Here is a 22,588-nt window from a genome sequence, read left to right on the forward strand (position 1 = left end):
TTTTGCTCATAATTTAGCCATTGCAAGCAAAATAGTTACATTTTTGGCACTGGTCTCTGTTCTGGATCCTTAAGATTGCACGTTTGTTCCTAGACTCTGAAAACAGGACCTCGAGATTACAATGTCATGAGTCTTATCTCCTGAAGGGGCCTTGCATTAAACTCTCTGCGAAGCCCATGCTGCCTGGACCAGGGCCAGAGCAGAAATATCTGTTCCCTGCTGCAATTCACTGTCAGCCTCCTCCGAGGGTCTGGTTTATCCACCGCAGGGAAAACTAAGAAAGGCCAATTAAAACACTGCTTAAACTTTATCACACTTCCATTTTTAAGTTGCAAAGGCATTCCATACTCTTTAAATAACTGCAGTGGTTAAAGCCTCTCCAACACTTTTAGCTAATGCAAAGCATCCTTGGCAGGAAAAATGTAAGTAGAAAAAAAAATGTGTGAAACGTCTTCTAGTCCACTCGTCACTCCCTAAATCCTGCACGAACAGCAGGGCTGTTACTTGTCATTGTGAGAAGACACGCACGTGTCCCATTGTCCCGTCACAACACCATGCACACACGAAGAAGCCTCGAGCACACACGGAATGACTGCGTGGGGAAGTGTTCCTTGGCTCCTCCTCTGAGCAGGTTTGTGCCAGGCACTGAGAACGCAATAGAAAACCAGACAGCTGAACTCATGAAACTCACATGTTAGCAGGAGATGAAGAGCAACATGGACTCCGCAGCCCACAGAACTGGGTTAAAGTTTTTGTTTTCTCGACTCTCAGTGGAACTGGTAATACCTGCTTCATAGGGCGTTGTGAGATTTGGGAGATAAAGTGCAGAAGCCGCCGCCTCGCCCTCTTCCTCTGTTGGCCTGAACTCGATCCAGCTTCTTTTGATTCTATTTCTACAAATTTTCCAATCCATTCCCTTCTTTTTAGCTCCTCTTTCCGAATTATTGTTTTCGGTGACGCCACACTACCTGCTGGATGACGGCCAACGCCCCGCATGACATTCAAGGCCATTCACAAGCTGATTCTAATCTAGAAGGGTCTCCTGCTCCTATATGTATGGCTGAACTTGCATGAAAATATTTATGCTTACATGTGTTGTTCTAGGATAAAGCTTCAGAGCATTCAACAAACTCTCAAATAAACCCAAAATGTTTAAGAACTGCCCAACGGTGCCTGCCTGGTCTTTGTGTCTGCCTTCCAATGACCCCCTGCTCCAGGGCCCGAGCCACCCCAGCTGATTTCCAACCTCTTTCTAAAGTTAGTATTGTCGATAATTTTTTTATGGAGTCCCCTCTCCCTGGAATGCCCAACGCCCCAACTTAGCTTATGTAAGTTCTACCCATTCTTTAAAGTTATGTCAGATTCAAGCAAGCGATAAGGATTCCCTAGTTAGAATGAGTTACTCTCTCTGTCACACCCCCGATGCTGGAACTTTATTGTATTACTATGGAAGTTCCCATCATTCTTCCCAGTACCCATGCACACCCTTCACTGTATGAGTTGACACTGAAGTTCCTTGCCCTAGAGGGGCAGTACTCTCACCCCGCTGTTTTGGGGTGTGCCATGGGACTTGCTCCGGCCAGCGGAATGGGGCAGACGTGGCGGTGCGCCAGCTCTGGATCTGGGCCTCAAGGAGCATCATGGGCTTCTGCTTGTCCCTCTTGCCCATCAGCCACCACCGCGAGACGGATGTGCTCTGGCCAGCTGGCCGACCCAGGAGGGTGGCCATGGGGAGTGAACTTGAAACAAAGTGCAGTCTGAAGCTCAGCCCTGCCGCATCTCGTCTCCATGGACTGGCCCCAAGTCAACCTGCCTACGAAGGAGTGAGGATGCACCCACCTTGTGTTAAGCCATTGGCCGTGGGGTGGTTTACTGCTTTCCATGTCTGTTCCTATACAAGTCTGTTCCTTTACACTCTTCATCTTACTTTCTTTTTTTGAATCCTACCTGAAGATATGTTTTTATTGATTTTAGAGAGAGAGAGATCAATGCGAGAGAGAAACATCAATTGGTTGCCTCCCATACATGCCCAGAACCGGGGATTGAACCCACAACCTAGGTATGTGCTCTGACAGAGAATCGAAACTGAAGCCTTTTGGTGCTTGGGACAACAGTCCAACCAACTGAGCTACCCGGCCAGGGCTACACTCTTCATTTTTCATGTTCTTTAGTGACTTGGTCCATTTCTTGCACAGTGGGCACTCCATACATTTTTGTTGGTTTCGAATGGATAACAATTTACTAAGGTTTAAAATCAGCAGAGGGAGCCATTACTTAGTGATATCTTGCCTATTATGAGAGACTACCTATCGAGCTCTGTGCCAAAACAATGCCAAGTTCCCATGAATGCCTCCAGGAAAGATCAAAGCAAGAATAACTACCGATGGATACACAAATCACTATTAGCTGCTGGCCACTTGGGGCAGGGCTACCCTTTCTAAAAGCGGACAGAGGTTCATTATCACAAAGCTTTAAGGAGCGAGGACCAAGGGGCTGCCACTGGTCTCATAAAGAGCAGTTTTGGGGTGTTTCACACACACTCAAAAGGCCACAGGTCTTCCTGGGGGCATTTTCTTCTTTTTCACCAAGGATTTTGGCTCGTTCATGGAGTTTAACTTCAAAGAGGTTTATTTATCACTTTGTTTTTAGGAAAGGTGTCAGGAGCTGAGGGCCGGTCCCTGTTGCAGCTAGCAGAGGGGGTTCCTGAGTCCATCAGAATGAGTCTGCCTTTCTGCCCGGACTGGCTTCCACGTATCCCATGTGTGACCTCAGGGACGTACTGAGTTTATTTGACAAGGAAGCAACCCATGATGGAGTATGGGCACTTGTCTGGATTCTATACATGTTGTCTCAATCCATTGCGACCTTGCTTCTGGGCATGTCCTCATTTTTTTTGCTCAAATAAATTCTTATAACATTTTTCTATAGGTTTGGCTGTTCCTTCGTTGACAACTGGTCTCTGACAAAGCCTCATGAAATATGCAGGAGGCAGTCAAAAAGGAGTTAGGAAGCTAAGAATGGTGTCGATAACACAGCAAAAAAAACCAAAGACCCTTCCTATTCAGACAAGCATCCTGGACATTGAATGGCAAGGCCATCTCACGACTCGCTATTGCTTTTCCAAGCTAAGGCTGATGTTTGGGCTCATTCAACCACATGCAAACATGTTCACATTTGCATACGTACATGATCAGTACATACTGTAGAATGACAAGTACAGATACATGTCTGCAAAATGGCACTTGGCAGGTCCCCCTAATTTAATTTTATACACTCTGCCTGGGTGGTTTCATCCATCACCACAGTTTGAACTCTCAGTACTCACTGATGAGTCCGCCAAATCTCTCTTGAGCCCCGAACTCTGACGCCATGTTCCCATGAGTCATTTGGAACCTTTGCCCAAACTGTTGCAAAAGCCAGAACCCTGGGCATGTCTAGGCCTCCTCCTCCTCCTTGACCTCTGATGCACAGCTGATTCAAAGCTCTATTGCTTTTACTCCAGAAATAACCCTAAAATCCTTCTCCCGTCCTGACCTTTTACCACCACTGCTAACACAGGCCCTGGTCTCCCCTCTGTTGTGTCCATCCTCCCAGAACAGTAGCCACAAACTGGTCTCCCTGCAGTAGACTCTTCACAAGTGAACTGAAATCACAACACTGGTGATTATTCACACTCACGTTGCTAAGTGTGGTTATGAAGCCCGTCATCTGCCCTTCGCCCCGTCTCCTTCACCTTGACCTTCTCAATGGTCTTGCTTTTCTCCAAGCCCATATGTATGTCCATCCACTGATGCAGCTCTTCACCCAGCCCTTCCTCAGTGCCAGGCCCAGTCCATGCTTGGGTCCAGAAGCAGATGTGACTGTCCCTGCCCTTACACAGGTCACCTCTGGGCTTTGTCATACTCCATTCCTTGGCACCTGTCCTGTTTCCTTCCTGGAGTGCCCGTTTCCCTCCCCTCATCTGTCTAGCAAACTCCACTCCACCTCGGGACTCAGCCTGTTCATCAGAATCTTCGAAGGTTACCTCGCCCTGCAGTAGGTATTCCTGCTGTAGGAAATGAACCCCAGGAGGCATGGCTTTCCCTGGGCATGGCTGCATGTTCTGCGTCTAGAACAGTGCCTGGCACACAGTGGGCTTTTAATACATATTTATCAAATAAGTTATACCTCCCAAAATACCTACCTAGCTGTGTTTCTACCTTGAGACCACTGTGAGTCAATGGTTACAGACTCATCTAATGTGCTCTTCACCTCTACTGAGTATCACAGTGCCTGGTGCGGTGCTAGTAACCAGTCATGGTGGACATAGGCCATACAGATTTACATGAAGAAAACAAAAAGCACAGATTCAGCGGGGGAAATGTGGTGATGGGTTAGTGCTAGCCAACCTCTGGAGTGGGACAGGGCAGTGGGTGTAAATGCTAAATTCAGAACTCTAGGAACAAGACAAGGTATCTGTGTTAACTAGGCAATAAATAGACATAAATACATATGACTAATTTTGAAATGTTGGGGTGAGCCCTGACCCTTGTGGCTCAGTTGGTTGTGTGACATCCTGTGCACCAAAAGGTTGCTGGTTCCATTCCTGGTCAGGGCACATGCCCAAGTTGCAGGCTCGGTCCCCAGAGGGGTGTGCAGGAGGCAGCAGATCGATGTTTTGCTTTCACATCGATGTTTCTCTGTCTCTCGTTCCCTCTCCCTTCCTTTCTCTCTAAAAATCAGTTAAAAATAAAAAGAAATAAAAATGTTGGGGTGCTTATGTATTTAACTAGAGGTTCCAGCAAAATGCAAAGGTAGCAGGGTGGAAGGAGGGAAGCCCAGAAGCTTCCATGAAGAAAAGCCAAGCGTTGAAGGGTTTCTTTGCCAGATAAAACCCAAGACTCCCAGTTACATTTGAATGTCACATAAACTAGGGAAAAAAATTGTGTATAAGTATGTCCCATGCAAGATTTGGGATATACTTATACTAAATATGTATTCACTGTTTATCTGAAATGCAAATTTAAGTGGGCCTCTCATATTTTTATTTACTAAATTTGGTAACTCCACTTGGGATACATGGAATAGCTTGAGAACAAGATCAGGGATGGAGAAGCATAAAGAGAATGGCCAGGTGAGCAACACGGGAGTCTCAGGTGCATGGGGGTGAGGGGAAGTGGAAGTTAGGGGGCTGCTGGGAAGAAAGCAATGGGGCCCTGAGCACAGAGGCTTTGAATGACCTTGACTTGTCAAAGAAGAATATGATGCCATCCTGGGAACTTACATTCAGCAATGAAACAGAGCCTACATCCTTTATGGAAAATAGAGCATACACTTAAATTTTTAAGGACATACATGTAACTCATACCTCCCTGGGGACTTAATGTTAACATTGACTTTATGAGTTCTAAATACACTGGGAGCCACACAAAGCTTGTACTTAAATGGGAAGAGATTTTTTTCCCCTGAACGTTTAAATAAATGTTTACTTATAACCAAGTACAGTTAAGTAAGATATTTATTTATTTATTTATTTATTTATTTATTTATTTATTAATCCTCACTAGAGGATATTTTTCCATTGCTTTTTAGACAGAGTGGAAGTGGAGTGGGGGGAAGGGAAAGCAACAATGATGTGAGAGAGATACATAGACTGGTTACTTTCTGAATGACCCCAACTGGGGCAGGGAATCGAACCTGCAACCCACGTAGGTGCCCTTGACCAGGAATCGAACCCGAGATCCCCTCGGTCAACACTCTAACCGCTGAGCCAAACTGGCCAAGGCAAGTAAGATTTTTAAATCATATATAATGAACATCAAAACATTGGCCATCTGAATCATAGATATGAAATTAATGATAAAAAAAGGACACACTTGTTACTTAGTTACCTTAACCAGTACAAAAACTCTTACTTTAAAATACATCATTAGGATTAACAATTGACAAAAACAAATTAGCAACCGTTTCCTTTCCTACTACATAAATATCAATATTTGTGTTTTTTAATGTTTAAAACTTAGTTCTGAAAAAGCAAGAATTCATATGAAATATTTAGAAATTCCTTTTTTAAAAAGCTAAGCATGGGAAAGTATTTTCCGCGATTAAAGAAAAGTATAAAAAGATATTATTGAACAACTGGGGAAATTTGAATATGGGCTGGAGGTTAGAGGGTAATAAGGAATTATTTTAATGTTATAGGGTATATAATAACTGTGGTTAGTTTAAAAATTAAATCCTTTTCTGTTTTAAGTACATATTCAGTGTTACTGGTGCAATGATAATGTCTGGGATTTGCCCTCAAAGTACTCCACCAAAAGGGTGGGGAGTAGATGAAGCAAAGTTGCCAAGATGTTGATGATTGGGCCTGCAGGACAACATGCCCAAGTTTTATTATGACTACTGTGATACATACCTCACCCATGACTCTCCATCTGTGAGAAAGACACACTGCAGTGGAAGGAAACACAAAGAGATCGTGAAAGACTACTATCAGAAATGGATGGAAGAGCAGGCTCAGAGCCTGACAAAACAACCGCAGCTTTTCAGCAGAAAAGATCCCTCCTACTCCATTCTCTGCTCCTCCTCCTGCAGGGGCAATGATCCCCCCTTCCCCAGTCTTCCGGGTCCTCCTTGCCCTGGTATGATGCCAGCACCCCATATGGGAGGCCCTCCCATGATGCCAATGATGGGTCCTCCTCCTGCAATGAGGCCACCTATGGGAGGGCACATGCCAGTGATGCCAGGGTCCCCAATGATGGGACCTCCCGCCCATCCCATGATGGTGCCCACTCGGCCAGGAATGACGACCAGACAGATAAGGAGAGAGGGGAGCCTCTTTCTATCAGTTTTATTTCACTTGTTCTACCTCACCAGGAGATCGTGGTGCTGTGACTCTGGGTGTTTTCTGACAGTGTGACAAGGAAGACTCACTCCCCCTTCCTATCTGAAAGAAAAGTCTGGGAGGGGAGCTTTTGTTTTGTGGGACAAAACAAAAAAGCAATTTTCATTTGTAGTGTGAAATGTGAAAATAAAATTGTCAGCTCTTTTAGTTAAAAAAAAATGTTGATGATTGTTGAAGTGAGGTGATAGATACTTGGGGGATTCAGCATACGATTCTATTTCAGTGTATATTTGAAATTTTCCATAATAAAAGGTAAAACTCAAATAGACCTTTTCCACAATTAAATAATTTCTTTGAAGGTATATTATATAAAACATTTACATCCTCCGTCCAATTCACATCTAAAAACACATATATTTACATCTACCTATTACATATATTCTCCTGCTGTGACTGGTTCATAAAGCAGTTGATCGTGTATATCTCATTAATGATCACTCACATTTATGGAACCAATGCTGTGCTTAGTGTGTACCATGCAATCTTTATTTAATGTTTGTAACCCTCTTTTGATCTAGGCTTATCACCCCTATTTTACAGATGGGGAAACTGAGGCTTCATGGCACAATTCTCACCATCATAAAGACAGCACAGGTGTCTGCGTTGGGAGCCAGACTCAGGCTGCCTGACGCTTTAAGTCTGTGTGTGTAACCGGTACCTGCCCAGCCAGGTAGACTGGTGGGGGTGTACTGTAAATATACGCATAACAGAATAAACTGAAAAGAATTGGGAAACCGTTACACTCTGTCCCTTGCCAGGACTGTGGTCAGCTCAGACCCACTGGGTCATGCCCCCATCAAGCTGTTGTCTGAGCAGAAAAGGGGACACTGCTCTCAGACAAAGGAGGGGAGCGGAGCAGCGCCCAGAAGGCTGCTTGGCCACCACAGCGGTTCTGCCACCGCTTACTGATTTGTCAGTAAAACAAAATACTTAAAACGCACAGGTGGCCTTTTGTGTGCCTTCCTACACTGGTTTTCAGTCCTTCAAGGGGGCCTGGGCGGGCGGGGGACAAGGACAGGGGAGATGGAGGACGCTCAGCCCCGGGAGGGGCTGGCGCAGCTGCAGCCGCCCCGCCCCATGAGCTCATCCCTGGCAGCGCGGCGGTGACATCATGCGGCCCCCCTCCAGCCGCTGCAGTGGCAGCCGGCTCTTCCCCAGCACGGGGAGAAATTAGCCTCGCTATTTCTAGCTGTTCCCGAGGAAATGGCATTTTATTCAAAGGCTCGTGGGAAATGTAACACGTTGCCTGTCTGGTATCAGCTGCTGCGGGAAAGGAAAAGAGAGCTTATCAGTGAATAAGTCACTGATTACTGTCCTTATCCAATCGGCTCATTAGAATGGCAAGAGATACTCTGCGTGTGTGTGAGTGTGTCACTTCAAAGTGGTTTAGCCCAGAAGTATATAAAAACCCACCATGGCAATAATATTAAATCATAGCAATAATTATTGTAATTTATTTAGCTCTTACTATATGCGAGGAACTATGCTAATTAAAAAAAATATATTATCTAATATACTCCCTATTACAACCTTGCAAATAGCCCCCCCACACACACACACACTTTCAGATGAGGAAACAGGCAGAGAGGAAGGAATTCTGCCAAGCCAGGCAGCAGCAAAGCCCGCCCCCCGAGCGCTGCACTCTGCCCGCCGCAGGTCGCGCTGCTGGAGGGATAGCAATAGTCAGTGATAACTCAACAGAACACAGAAGAGGGGCTGTTTCCACCAAGAAATCTCAGTCACCGAAGCTGGGCTATTTGCCAGGCCTGGCATCTCTCACCTCATTAGATCCCCACCTTGTAAAGGGAAAAGGCATTGAGAATAGTATTTATTAAGAACCTATGATGAAATAATAGAAAAGATATGATTGGTTTCTGCCCCAGTTCCTACAGTGGTAATTTCCTAAGTGATAAGAGCACTAGAAGCATCTGTTGCTGTAATACTTGGTCTTTGATCCTGGCCACTGACACGGAGCTCCTACATCCCCAGAATGCCCTCCCGGATAGGAGCATCTTTTGTTTTAATGAGGAGACCCTGGGTGGGGTCCTGGGAGGGGCAGGACACGGCAAAGACCAGCCCATGATTAGAAGCTTGGAATTTCCATCTTCACCCCCTGGTCTGCTGAGAGAGGAGAGGGGCTGGAAATGAAGTTAATAATTGATCGTGCCTATGCAATGAAGTATCTATAAAAATCCCTGAAATAGGGAGTCTGGAGAGTTTGCTTCTGGGTTGGCGCACATGTGGAGATGGGGTGAGACTGGCGTCTGGCGAGCACGGTTTAAAATGTAAAAGTTCGCAGTACACTTTACCAGCTTTCATTTTATCAGTGGTGCGGCAGCAGGGGCAGACTGTCTTGGTCATCTTCGAAAGGGACACTGACAAAGTCCACGCTCGGCAAGTGCCTTTCAAACATCTTCAACCCAGAGTCCCAAGTTAAGTAACAGTCGCACTGGCTGTGCTGAGCCTGCTCTGCCCAGGATGCTGTCCAGATGGCCAAAGAGAACAGTCACTACCCACTTTGGTAGAGACCTGGCTCCGGGTAGATTGTTTTCCTCCTTGGGTAACGGAAGGGGGTGAAATGACAAAGTTTTCCACGTTAATGATAGGTTCTCTATTTTATGGCTCCGTGTTTTCAGCGTAAAATAGGCAGACCTTTCTTTTGGTGAAATAATGCTTATTTATACCAAAGGGTAATTTATCTTTTCCTAGATCCCGTAAGCAGATCATTCTCTCAGATACATACGCAGCCTATTGTGTCTGATTGACAGAGAAAAAGGAGTGTAAACAGGAAAGAAGGAGCTCAGGATGCTAACCAAGGAAAACATTAACTGTCCTTTGACTAAAGTCCACAAATAGCTTGTTTTGCTGCCGTAAGGTCAGCAGAAGTATCTTGTGGTTTCTCTGCCAAGCGTATAAACTTCTTTAAGTGAAAAATTGCTTCATTCTTTTCAAAGGAGGCTATTTAATCCTGTGATAGTTTAGTGAACAGTTTCTGAATTTTTTTTTTTAACATATTTTTCCCAAGGCATAAAGTCAATCCTTCCTTACATGGCAAACATCCAGATGGCTCAGGTGGACGTCCCATACTCTGGTTTAATGGGAACACTCAGAAGCAAACCTGTGAGAGGAAGACCTCTAGTCCTCTCTCCCATCCTCCTGACTTTGTCCTATTTGCTGTGGAGACAGATAAAAGGTGGTTCAAAGGTAAGGGCTAGATCCGGATACGGTCCACGGGTCCACAAACTCTAGGAGGCTTAGCAAAGCCCTGTGTACAAGATAATACTCATCAGAACCACTACCCTGCAAAACACCTTCCAGCTGGAAAGTACGCCCAGAAGTCACGTCCAGTTTCCCTTTCCTCCATTCAGAGCGCTGGCTCCCAGAGCGGCGGAGAAGAGGGGAGGTTGGCCCCTCCCCATGTCTATAGCCGGCAGACTCCGGGTTCAGATTCTTACTCCAGGGCAAAAGAAAAAGCCTCCCCATCAAACCATAGGGGGAATAAGGACTCAGGATTTATAAACATGCTTAAGGGTGTCTCTGTGATGTTGGTGGGTAACTATCCTCATGTGTCCCCCACTAAGTAAATATGAACTGATGCTCCGTCAGCCTGGAGTCTCCAGTGCCCCAGGCCAAGAGAGTGAGCAGGGACTGGGTCCAGCAGAATGGGGTTCTGATCCTGACTCTGCCACCTACTCCCCACGTGACCCCACACAGGCAAATGGATCTCGCCCCATCTCCACTTCCTTGTGAGTAACATTGAGATGCTGACGCCTAACTGCACAGGGTCACGTGAGAAAGAAGTGAGAGGGTGAGTTAGTGTAACATGCTTATTAGCACAGTAGATGTTCAGTACCTGATGGCTTTCCTGACGATCAAAACTTCTGATAATCTTAAGACTTAAGAATAGTGAAATGTCACTCTAAGTCAGCGGTTCTCAACCTGCAGGTAGCGACCCCTTTGGGGTCGAAAGACCCTTTCACAGAGGTCACCTAAAACCATTGGAAAACACATATTTCCGATGGTCTTAGGACCGAGACGCCTCTCCTCTCTCCGTCTCCAGGCAGGTCCGCCCACGTGCAGATACGCCCACATACAACATGAGGGTTGAGACAGGGAGACCTTCCTAGACTTGAAATGTGGCTCATTTGAACTGAGATGTGTTGTAGCATAAAAGACATGCCAGATTTTTGAAGACTCATTTTGAAAAAGGAATCTCAAGTACCTCATTAATCATTTAAAAATATTGATTTCATACCTGTTGATAAAGTATCTTGGGCATGTTGACTTATAACAAATATATTCTTCAAGTTAACATCACCTGCCTCTTCTCCCTTTTTAAAATATGGCTCCTGGAAACCTTAACACTACATGCATGTTCTGCAATATAGATTTGGACCATGCTATCTAGAACACTGAAATCACTGTGGGAGGAGTTCTTCCCTGAATTCCATCCAAGGGCCATGAAAGAGTTAATGCATCTCCCAAAGGTGCTGCATGAAAGTAACTCCATCACAAGGGAAGGACACAAGCTAAATATGTCATAAACCACTAATCACACCATTAACCAGTCTCCCCTGGTGCGGTGCGCAAAGGGGAGTGAAGAGCTCAGGGACTTTCGGCTCCCGGGAAGTTTCAGATAGCCTTTCAGCAATCTCCTGGTCACCCCTGCTGCATCTTTCTAGATCTGATCCGGCTGCGATTTAGTGCACACGTTTTTATCACAACCCACAAATATACTGACTACTGATGCACAGAGCCGGGGGAGGGGTGGGGCGTGATCTTTGCTTAAAACAATGTGCTTAACTAATGGGCCGACCCTTTTCCCTGGGGAGGTCAGAGGTAATGGGAAGATACATGTGAACTAACCAATATTAAATATTCAAATAGCCAATTACATGGTTTATTTAAACTAGAACAGCGCTTGTCAACTGGCGTGCATAAGAATTAGTAAAACATACAATACCTGACTATTTATTCAGGGGTACTGACCTTCTCCCCTTAGATTGTCCAATAAAAAAATGACAACAGCCAACACAACAATAGCTGTGTGGTGTGAATAAATCAAAAGTATACCTTTCTTTTTGGTCAGATCGGCAAAAAATGTATTTTTTGGTGTGATGCAGAATTTTCATGTGGGCCACGAGATGAAAAAGTTTAAAAACTGCCAAACTAGAGGATACGCGGTTACAGAGGAGACCCACCCCTTCCGTCCCAGCCACCTCAGGGAGCATCCCATCAGTGTTTTCCTGAGTGTTCTGTAATATAGTTTAAGGATAGGTATCACCTCAACATACGTGATAGAAACAAAATTCACATTTCCAAATGCATAAACAGGAAACAAAATACTTTTACCTCTTTTTGAGGACCTATGGAATTTCAAAGCAGTGTTACAGTGTATTTTTGACGGCAGCCGCTACCTCTGTAATGCTACTTTCTACTGCACGAACCTTTAACCCTTTAACGACAGTCAAGATAAAAAGAGCAATTTCAGTTCACGGAATTTCCCAAGCATAAAGGAAAATTCCTGAGTTTTGGTTGACAGGGCTGTGGAAATTGTGCAGCTAAGTTCCAGAAAAAATGACCTAAAAAAATATTTAATGACAGGTGGGAATGACATTTTCCAGGAGAAATAACACTGTGTGTTGAATATGTCCAGTAGGGTGAGGGATCAGCCACCTAAGTTTTAAATAAGGGAGATACCTTAAATTTATAATACATACAATACTGTATAAAATTTACAATCTATTTTGCTAGAAATCATGTATCAACAGAAGGGACTCCTACACATCATGTGTCCATTAAAAATTTACTTTGCAGAGTACCCCTCGTAATGAGTAGTAAGTAAGCCATGGAAATCTAAAGCACAGTCTGATGAGTATAGATAATAATACTGTAGTAAAATGACATAATGTGATAAATACTGCTACATGAATAATCACATTGTAATATAGAAATGTATCAAAGTTACGTGCTTAAACTGGATAGGCTTAAATTTGATATACGAATGTATCACAGTACAACTTAAACTTATACAGTGTGACCCGTCAAATTTACCCAATAAAAAATTACTTTGAAATTCCTCTTTCTGTAATTTTGGAAGCGATTTCACATCCTAGAACACCAGTCCGTGTACATGAGCATGGCCAAAGTCCACAGGTCAGGTTACAGCTGAGAAAACACTTCCCTTCAGAATGAAGTGGAAGAAATGCCCAGAACCAGCAGATGCTAACGACAGACAGTGTCCGCCGCAGGAAAAAGCAGGCCCTCTGGAAAGATAAGGAAAACATCAAAATCGTCTCAAGCACTCTTAGCTGATTAAATGTATTTTTCTCAAGGGGAAGGAGATTTAATTTCCTAGTACAACTCAGACTTCTCAGGACTGTTGTGAGGATTGCAAAATGGTACAATCTCTTTGGAGAACTGTTTGATGGTTCCTTATAAAATTAAACAAGTATCTATTCTCTACTTGCAGGTATTTACCCAGAGAAATGGAACCTCCTACAGACTGTGCCCAGATGTCGTGGAGATTAATGAGACTGTGTATAAGGAAGTGGTTCACACAGAGTCATGCACGAGGTAGGAGCTTATTAAATAATATTTCCGACCTCCTTTCATGTTTTTGCACATAATAAAAAGAACACATTGTTTCAAAAATGTGGACTTGGGTTTATGTCCCGGCTCTGCAATTTACCTGTTATATTCATTCATTCAAACATTTTAAGCACCTATTCTGCACCAAGTACTCAAGATTAATCATCTTGAATGTGATGGTCTAAGTCTTTACTCTCATGAGGTTCACGATCTAGGGCCTTGGGCAAGACATTTACATTTCCGAACCTCATTTCCACCTCCATCATTCAAGGCAGCAGCCGTGACACGCTGGGTGCCGTGCTGAGGGGGGAACACAAGATCAGCCAGCAGAACCTGTGCTTTCCAGGCCTTTACACATCCAACAGCAGCGTCGGACGATGCAGGCCAGTTCAGTGGGCGGAGCAAGGTGCTGGGAGAGGGGTCAGGACAGTGCTCTGGGGCACTGAACCCAGTGCTTGGTGGCAAGGACACGGGTTGCAGGAGTGGGTCAGGGAAGCCTTCCTGGAGGAAGAGCATTAAAAGCAATCTGCAGAATCAACCAGGTAAAATGTGCTCCCAAGTTCACCGTATCGTCAGAGAGGAGAATGCATGGGGAAGGCACTCATCAGTCCCTACAGTCCTTTATAGGGCAAAGCAGCCCGATTTCCATTTTTAGGGCCATAGTACTAAAGCGGAAAGTTGTTGGGCGGTCCTGAAGCCAACATTTATACTCTGCCAGCCTGCTGTCTTCCTAACGGGTACTTAATCTGGGCTTTCCACGCTGTCTGCCAGATCCCAGCACTTCTAGCTTTCTGCCTGAAGAGACGGGTCCTGAAGACACCGCGGAATCTCACAGGGCAGGCTCTGACCTCGGGTCTCAGTCTGCGCCGAAGTTCTGTGACTTCGACACATGAGGTAGGCTTTTGGAACAACCGAGATTCTGAATCTTCTGGAACCCATCGAGCACTTAAGAATTCTTTCCAATTTAATGGGAAGGACCTGTTTGTGGGACTTGAATAAAGTTTACACCATAAATACTCTGACCTATAAAGTGGTACAAACACCACCCAGAGCCCTGGCCGGTTTGGCTCAGCGGTTAGAGCGTTGGCCTGCGGTCCAGAGAGACCCGGGTTCAGTTACCGCTAAGGGCACGTACCTCGGTTGCAGTTTGTCCCCGACCCTGGTCATGCGGGTGGCAGCCACTCGATTTGTCCCTTTCACGTTGATGTTTTTCTCTCTCTCTCTCTCTGTTCTTCTCTCTCCCTCCCACTCTATCTGAACAAAAAATGGAAAAATGTCCTCGGGTGAGGATAAAAAAATACTCTGACCTATAAAGTGGTACAAACACCACCCAGAGCCCTGGCCGGTTTGGCTCAGTGGTTAGAGCGTTGGCCCGCGGAGCTATGAGTCTTGGGTTCGATTGCAGTCAAGGGCAAGTACCTCGGTTGTGGTTCGTCCCTGGTCCTGGTTGGGGTCTCGTGCAGGAGGCAGCCAGTCAATGTGTCCCTCTCACATTGATGTTTCTCTCTCTCTCTCTCTCTCTCCCCCCCTCCCTCCCACTCTATCTGAAGATCAATAGAAAAGAACTGTCTTTGGGTGAGAATTGGGGGAAAAAAAATTAAAAACAAAACAAATCAAAATCTACCCAGACTGATGGAAAACTTTTGTTAGCTCTTTCTTCTTTGTTTTAAATGCTACACAAACATCTGGGGGGGGGGGGAATGGAGGTAGAAACTGGGACTGGGGGCAAGGACTTAGGAAATTACTTTTTCCAAATTGCGTGGCATTAAAATGAGCTTGGATCAAGGATGTCACTGGAGAAACACGGCCTGCTCCAGCAAATGTGATGAGAACCAGTTAGTTCATGCATGACCTTGAACCATAGAAGTAGATTAAAAAAAAATCCTCACCTAAGGATATTTTTCCTTTGATTTTTTTAGATAGAGTGGGAGAGAGAGAGAAACATCGACGTGAGAGAGACATATCGATTGGTTGCCTCCCACACAACCTCGACCAGGGCCGGGGATTGAACCTGCAACTGAAGTAACAACTCAGATATGTTATGTGCCCTTGACCAGAAATGGACCGTTCGACGCTTTGGTCACTGGCTGATGCTCTAACCACTGAGCCAAACCAGCTAGAGCTAAGTAGATTAAAAATGTTAAAGTACCTCATTTTCCTTTTGGAGGAGGTGACGTTGCTAAATGGTGGTACTCCTATTTGTGGCAAGGGTTTACACAAATCTTATAACCCGCCTTTGGGAACACATGGACAATGGTCAGATGCTGCAGATGTTTTCAGGGTTGTTAGAAAAGAAGCTGTGACACAGAGATATCCCTTCCAAAAATAACAGCAAGTCTACACCAGGAGCGAAGTCTAATGGCAGCCTGTCCCCGGGCTGGGTACACTCAGGAGCCCTCTGCATGAGCAGGGCACGTATGGATGACGAAATACAAATGAGACAGTTCTTTACTCCTGGGAAAGGACAGCTGACCAACAACAGGGGTGCCCATGGCCTCTGGGTGAAGGCCACCCTCCGTTCTGCCTGCCTGGCATCAAAGCACATACTTGTAGCTCCCAGACTTCTGACCTCCGAGTTCCAGCACTGCCCTGGGGATCTCGCCAGGTCCCCTCAGAGCCCGCACCCAGACCAATGCACAGCAGCACCTTTTCTTCCTTAAACCACTCCATAAAATCCACATCTTATTGGGAAATGGGAGAGGAAGGGCAATGATTGCAGGAAATAGCAGGAGAAAAAGCAACTTGGTTTTAGGTGGGGAAAGGAAAAAGTAGAAGAAAGTTTGGGAAAGAGAAAGACTAATCTGGGCAGGGAGGTCTGGCTTAGAGTCAGAGAAGACACCAACTTTTGGAAGTTAAGAAGGAAAGAAAAAAGAGAGAGAGAGGGAGGAAGCTGACTAGTTTGAAGATATCTTCTCCAACTTCCAGGAGCCCCCGTGGGCCTGCTTTCTGGAGAGCATGGGGTGTTCATCCAAACCATGGTTCATGACAAATATGTACTCAACACCCAACTGTTCCAACCACTGCTTTGGGTGCTGGGACTCTGCACTCAACAAACAGAAAGGAAGATCCTTGCTCCTGTGGAACTAAACTCTGGGGCGGGGTCTGAAGCAGCCGGACACCCAGTGCCATCTCCCAGCGGGGAGGGGTGTGTTCATACCTGCCACCCACAAAGGGATAGTCCCATCTACTTCCTAAGAGATTTTAATATCTTCAAATGACAAACAGCCTTCACTCTCTAGTAGACGACAATCCCCTTGAGGTCAGGGACGACACCTTTCTTATTCATTCTTTCAACACACAGAAAGAAACCCAATGCCTGGCTCGCAGTTAGTATTCAGTAAATATCTTCCAAGGAAACTGTCCCTGCAAAGGATACAGCAAAGGGGCACCTGTGACCGCATCCTGTCCAGGGATGTACCCTCCCTCCCTCCTTCCCTCTTTGCCAGAGCTGATGTGCAAGCTGAGTTTGGCAGCCTTGACTGCTCCCTCACCTTCACTGTGACAACTCCTGCTAGGTGTTAGTTCTACAGAGCCACCTAACTCTGGCTTGAATTTAGTGCAGTGCCCTGGAAGCTTCTACTCGGCTGTCCCTGAAGTCCATCAAGAACTCCTGGGTGGCAGTGAACTGGGGCGGGGACTTCAGGGCACCATGTCCCTTTCAGCCTACGTATGGCCTGTATTCTCTCTCAATGCCCTCCTCTGGGCCCCTCGGATCCATCCAATTCCCTCCTGGGAGAGACAGAGTGTCACCTGTGTACTACCTGTCACTCCCACTGACTCGGAGGTGTGCAGTCTCCTCATGTCTAAGGTAGCACAGTCCCCAAAATAGACAAGGCAAGCCACACGTGTCATTCTGAATTTTCTGGTAGTCACATTAAAAAAAGAGAAATTAATTTTAATAATGTATTTCATTTAGCACAACACATGAAAATATTATCATTTCAACATGTAATCAATATGAACATTACTAATGAGATATTTTACATTCTTTTTCCCACACAAAGTCTTCCAAACTCTGTGCACGTCAAACCTAGAGCACGTGTCAGTGCGGACCAGCCTCGTCTCAGAGGCTCAGCAGCCACACGGGCTCCCAGCCACCGCTCTGGGCCACTCAGCTCCAAGTTGAGTGAAATCTCTGAGGACATCTTGGCGGCGCTGTTCCAAGACAAGTCTTTTGGAATGAAGATCAATTTAGAAAAAACAAAAAATGCTTACAAAGTAAGAGCACTAATCAATTCTGCAGCACTAATCAATTCTGCATGGGAAAATGTTTCTTCTTGCAACATAGGTTACTAACCTCGTTGCAACAGAAGAATGTCAATGAGGAATGTGTTGCTCTTTTTTGGTCACTCAAGCCCTAATACCTGGACACCTCTGTGCAGAGGCAAAGCTGAGGACGTTTTTAAACTCTCAGCTGGCAATCATACGCATGATGTCACCGCGGGGGCAAGTGGGTGGCAAGGTGGTTTTATCACGGTCAGGGCATTCTGCCCTGACAAGGAAGTCTGTGGGGTCAGTCAGCTCCTTCTATACTGGTCTGTGTTTACAGCAGCAAGGCAAAACTCTATAAAGAGGTCTGGAGAAGAATGCATGTCGGTTTCCAACCTATGAGCCTTGAAAGTTTTGGCAGTCTGCATGGACACCCACACTGTCTGTGGGCAGAAGGCTTAACCTCCAGTGGCCACGATCTGTTGACTGCTAATGATGAGGGAAATGCTGTTTCAGGGGCCACAATCTGTTTCTCACGTATTTGTACTGCTTCCAAATATGCATGGAAGATACTTTCATGATAAAATATAAGTTAATGTAAAAACATGAACGAATGGCTAGCAGTTATCTCTCCCTTGCATTTTCCCAATCGATGGGCTCTAAAAGCACACTTGAGGATTTGGGAAGTTTCCGGATGCAAACGTGTGGTCCTTCAGTATCACAATCACTAGTGACAAGCTGGTCACTGTGAGATCACTGGTTTGCTCTACTCCCAAAGGTTGGCTCACTGTCAGCCAGGGCACTCCGGACCTGTGCCCCCACCCCCCCACACGACTTTGTTATTGAGTTAATGGTCTCAGGTCACAAGGCGCTGGGTTTCAGACCCCACTGCACGGTGACGTTAATTAATTAACTGTTCAACGCGAACACATCCAACAGAGCAGATTTCATTATATAACAGGCACTGGCTACTTTACAGTATTTCCTTGGGTTTTTACCATAAAAACCAAATCAACGTTTATCTGCAAAGCTGTCATTTTATGTCCACTGCCAAGAAAAAAGAAAGTGAGCTAAAGTAACCCTTTATCAAGGAACTGGACCCAGACCCCGGATCAAACCAGTTCTCTCCATGCCCTCGGGCCATCTGATTCGCCCTGGAGGTTTCAAAGTATGTTTTATTTAATTGCCGAGGGCAAGCGATTGGTGGGAGGTTTTGAGCTAAGCACTTTAGGTGCTGGCTTGCTCTGCTTTTGGGGAAAACAGAAAAAAACGACCTTTTAAAGTTAGCGGTTTCAAACTGGTCTACTAATCCTACTAGCTTTATTTCCTTTCCAGCCGGTAGGAAAGATGAAAAGCTGCCCTGGAAAACCAGGGAAGGGTAGTCAGGTTCCAAAGCTGGAGGGTAGACGGGAACCAGCAACATCCCCGTGAATTTCCAAGCAAACAGGCAAAGCAACACTTCTCCACCTCTTATAAACGTGTGTGTTTAAAGGAGGCGCGCAAGGCTTTCTTCCCAGTCTCTAAGCCGGCCATTGTTATGTTTCATTTCATTCCTAAATCCTAGAACGCAAAAGCAGCCAGCCATGTACTGACAATTTGATCTGCAAGTCCTGGCTGGAGACCCGAGTGCAGCGCTGGGCCTGGCTCCTGTGTCTGCGTCTCCAGTTGAGCACCTAGCACCGTTGGTGGAGCCGCGGAGCCCAACAGGCCCTTCCCGCTGCAGGGTGGCCGGGAGTGCCCGCACACACCAGTTGCATTCATGAGCAAAGATCTTCCTACCCACCCAGCACTATATTTAGAGCCATCTCTTGGCATGCAAACTTATATTTCTGGGCTTTCTGCCACTCAGACAAAAAAAAAAAAGGGACAAGAAAAACTGGTTGGATTCCAGTGCTGAACCCAAACAACAAACAGGCAGCGTGGCCGTCCCCATCCATGCATTTCTGTGTCAAAGGTCGCTCCCGCTTCCCAAGCAGTCAGCCCTGGACGCAGCTCTAAAGAATGCTTTTAGCCTGGCTGGTGTGGCTCAGTGGCTGTGCGTCGACCCGTGCACCAAGAGGTTGCCCGTTCGATTCCTGGTCAGGGACATGCCTGGGTTTCGGGCTTGATCCCCAGTAGGGGATCTACAGGAGGCAGCCAATCGATGTCTCTATCTCTCTCTCCCTTTCCCTTCCACTCTCTCTAAAAATCAATAAAAACATATTAGTAACAATAATAAAAAAAGAATGCTTTTACCAGAGTCTATAAGCACAATGCACTCCCCACTCTAAAAAAAATCCAGAGACATAGAAATAGAGATCAGAGTGACAAACCTCAGAGGAGGGGGGTAGGGGGAAGAGATAAACCAAAGAACTTATATGCATATATGCAAAACCAATGGACACAGACAACAACACTGTGAAGAGGAAGGGGAACAAAAGTGGGCAGGAGGGCGTCAAAGGGGGAAAATAAATAAATAAAATTTAAAAAGGCTATTTTATAAAGAAGAATTAAGATACCTAGAAATAAACTTAACCGAAGAAATAAAAGACCTATTCACAGAAAACTACAGGTCATTGAAAAAAGAAACAGAGAAAGACATAAAAACGTGGAAGCACATACCTTGTTCATGGGTTGGAAGAATTAACATCATTAAAATGTCCATACTACCCAAAGCAATCTAGAGATTCAATGCAATCCCCATCAAAATACCAATGACATACTTCACAGAACTAGAACAAATACTTCAAAAGTTCATCTGGAACCAAAAAAGACCTCGAATAGTCACAGCAATCTTGAAAAAGAAGAACAAAGTTGGAGGGATCACATTACCAGATTTCAGGTTATACTACAAAGCCACTGTAATCAAAACAGCCTGGTACTGGCACAAGAACAGGCATATAGACCAGTGGAACATAACAGAGAACCCAGAAATGGACCCAAGGCATTATGTTCAATTAATATTTGACAAAAGTGGCAAGAACATACAGTGGAGTAAGGACAGCCTCTTTAGTAAATGGTATTGGGAAAATTGGACAGCTACATGCAGAAAAATGAAACTACACCATCAACTTACACCATACACAAGAATAAACTCAAAATGGATAAAAGACTTAAATGTAACTCATGAATCCATAAAAATCCCAAAAGAAAATGTAGGCAACAAAATTTCAGACATCATATGCAGCAGAATTTTCACTGATACATCACCTAAGGCAATAGAAACAAAGGAGAAAATGAACACATGGTACTACATCAAACAAAAAAGCTTCTGCACAGCAAAAGATACAATCATCAAAATGGAAAGGCAACCCACTGTATGGGAGAGCATAATTGCCAATGATATATCTGATAAGGGGTTAATTTCCAATACATAAAGAGTGCTCATACAACTCCACAAAAGGAAGACAAAGAACCCAATTAAAAAATGGGCAGAGGAGCTGAAAAGACACCTCTCCAAACAGGACATACAAATGGCTAAGAGACATATGAAGAAATGCTCATCATCACTAATCATCAGAGAGATGCAAATTAAAGCAACAATGAGATATCACCTCACACCTGTGAGAATGGCTGCCATCAACAAATCATCAAACAACAAGTGTTGGCGAGGGTGTGGAAAAAAGGGGACTCTAGTACACTGCTGGTGGGAATGCAGACTGGTGCAGCCACTATGGAAAACAATATGGTGTTTCCTCAAAAAATTAAAAATCGAACTGCCGTCCTGGCCGGTTTGGCTCAGCGGTTGGAGCGTCGGCCTGCGGTCCGGAGAGACCCGGGTTCGGTTCCCGCTAAGGGCACGTACCTCGGTTGCAGTTTGTCCCCGGCCCTGGTTGGTCGTGTGGGTGGCAACCACTCGATGTGTCCCTTCACGTCGATGTTTCTCTCTCTCTCTCTTCCTCTCTCTCCCTCCCACTCTATCTGTACAAAAAATGGAAAAATGTCCTCGGGTGAGGATAAAAAAATAAAAAATAAAAAAAAAATCGAACTGCCATTTGACCCAGTGATCCCACTTCTAGGAATATACCCTAAGAAGCCTGAAACACTAATCAGAAACAATATATGTACCCCCATGTTCGTAGCAGCACTATTTACAATAGCTAAGATCTGGAAACAGCCCACATGTCCATCAGTAGACAAATGGATAAAAAAGCTGTGGTACATATACACAATGGAGTACTATGCAGCTGTAAGAAAGAAAGATCTCTTATCCTTTGAGATGACATGGAGGGACCTGGAAAGTATTATCCTAAGTGAAACAAGCCAAGCAGAGAAAGACAAGTATCATATGATCTCACTTATTTGTGGAATATAATGGACATAACAGTCTGAGGAATAGAGTAGACCCAGAGACGTGGAAGTAGGGTACAGACTGACAATCCCCTGAAGAGGGGGTGGTGGGGGAGAGATAAACCACAGAACTTATATGCAGGTATGCATGAACAATAAACATGGACAACAAAGCTGGGGACAGGGCGGGGAGGGAGGGGAAAGGGGGAAACAGTGGGGGGAAAAGGAGAAACATCTATAACAAAAATAAATAAATTTTAAAAAATGTCAAAAAAAAAAAAAAAAAGAAGTAGAAGAAGAAGAAAGCAGTGAAGCAAATTTATATGGGAAGGCCAGGATGTTTTGAAATTTTAGAAGTATCAGCCATACAGGAACTATTGATCACCCCTGAGAAAAGTTATCCCTAAAGCCAGCTGCAGAGTGGATGAGAGAGAACCACGCAGGGCTGAATGGCCAGGCCTCCCTGTCCTGCGCTGCAGACCCAGGAGAAACACTCCAGCATATGGGAATATCAGGTTCTTTACCAGGAAGAGAAGTGACAGGGGCAGGGGCCTGGACACGGACACCCTGAGCCAGAGGTGGCATGTGTCCCTCACGCTAGTGGCGAACCCAGGAATACATACGTCAGCAATGAGA

General features: G+C 45.2%; 1 protein-coding gene and 1 pseudogene across 1 annotated transcript in view; one reads left to right on the forward strand and one right to left on the reverse strand.

The window, feature by feature from the left end:
- Positions 1–22,588, reverse strand: part of ZNF704 (zinc finger protein 704) — a 128,225-nt gene that overhangs the window by 47,844 nt on the left and 57,793 nt on the right. The window lies entirely within an intron of this gene.
- LOC118631832 lies at positions 6,359–6,898 on the forward strand (annotated as a pseudogene).

This window comes from Molossus molossus, unplaced genomic scaffold, assembly GCF_014108415.1.
Source record: "Molossus molossus isolate mMolMol1 unplaced genomic scaffold, mMolMol1.p scaffold_m16_p_16, whole genome shotgun sequence".
NCBI lineage: Eukaryota > Metazoa > Chordata > Mammalia > Chiroptera > Molossidae > Molossus > Molossus molossus.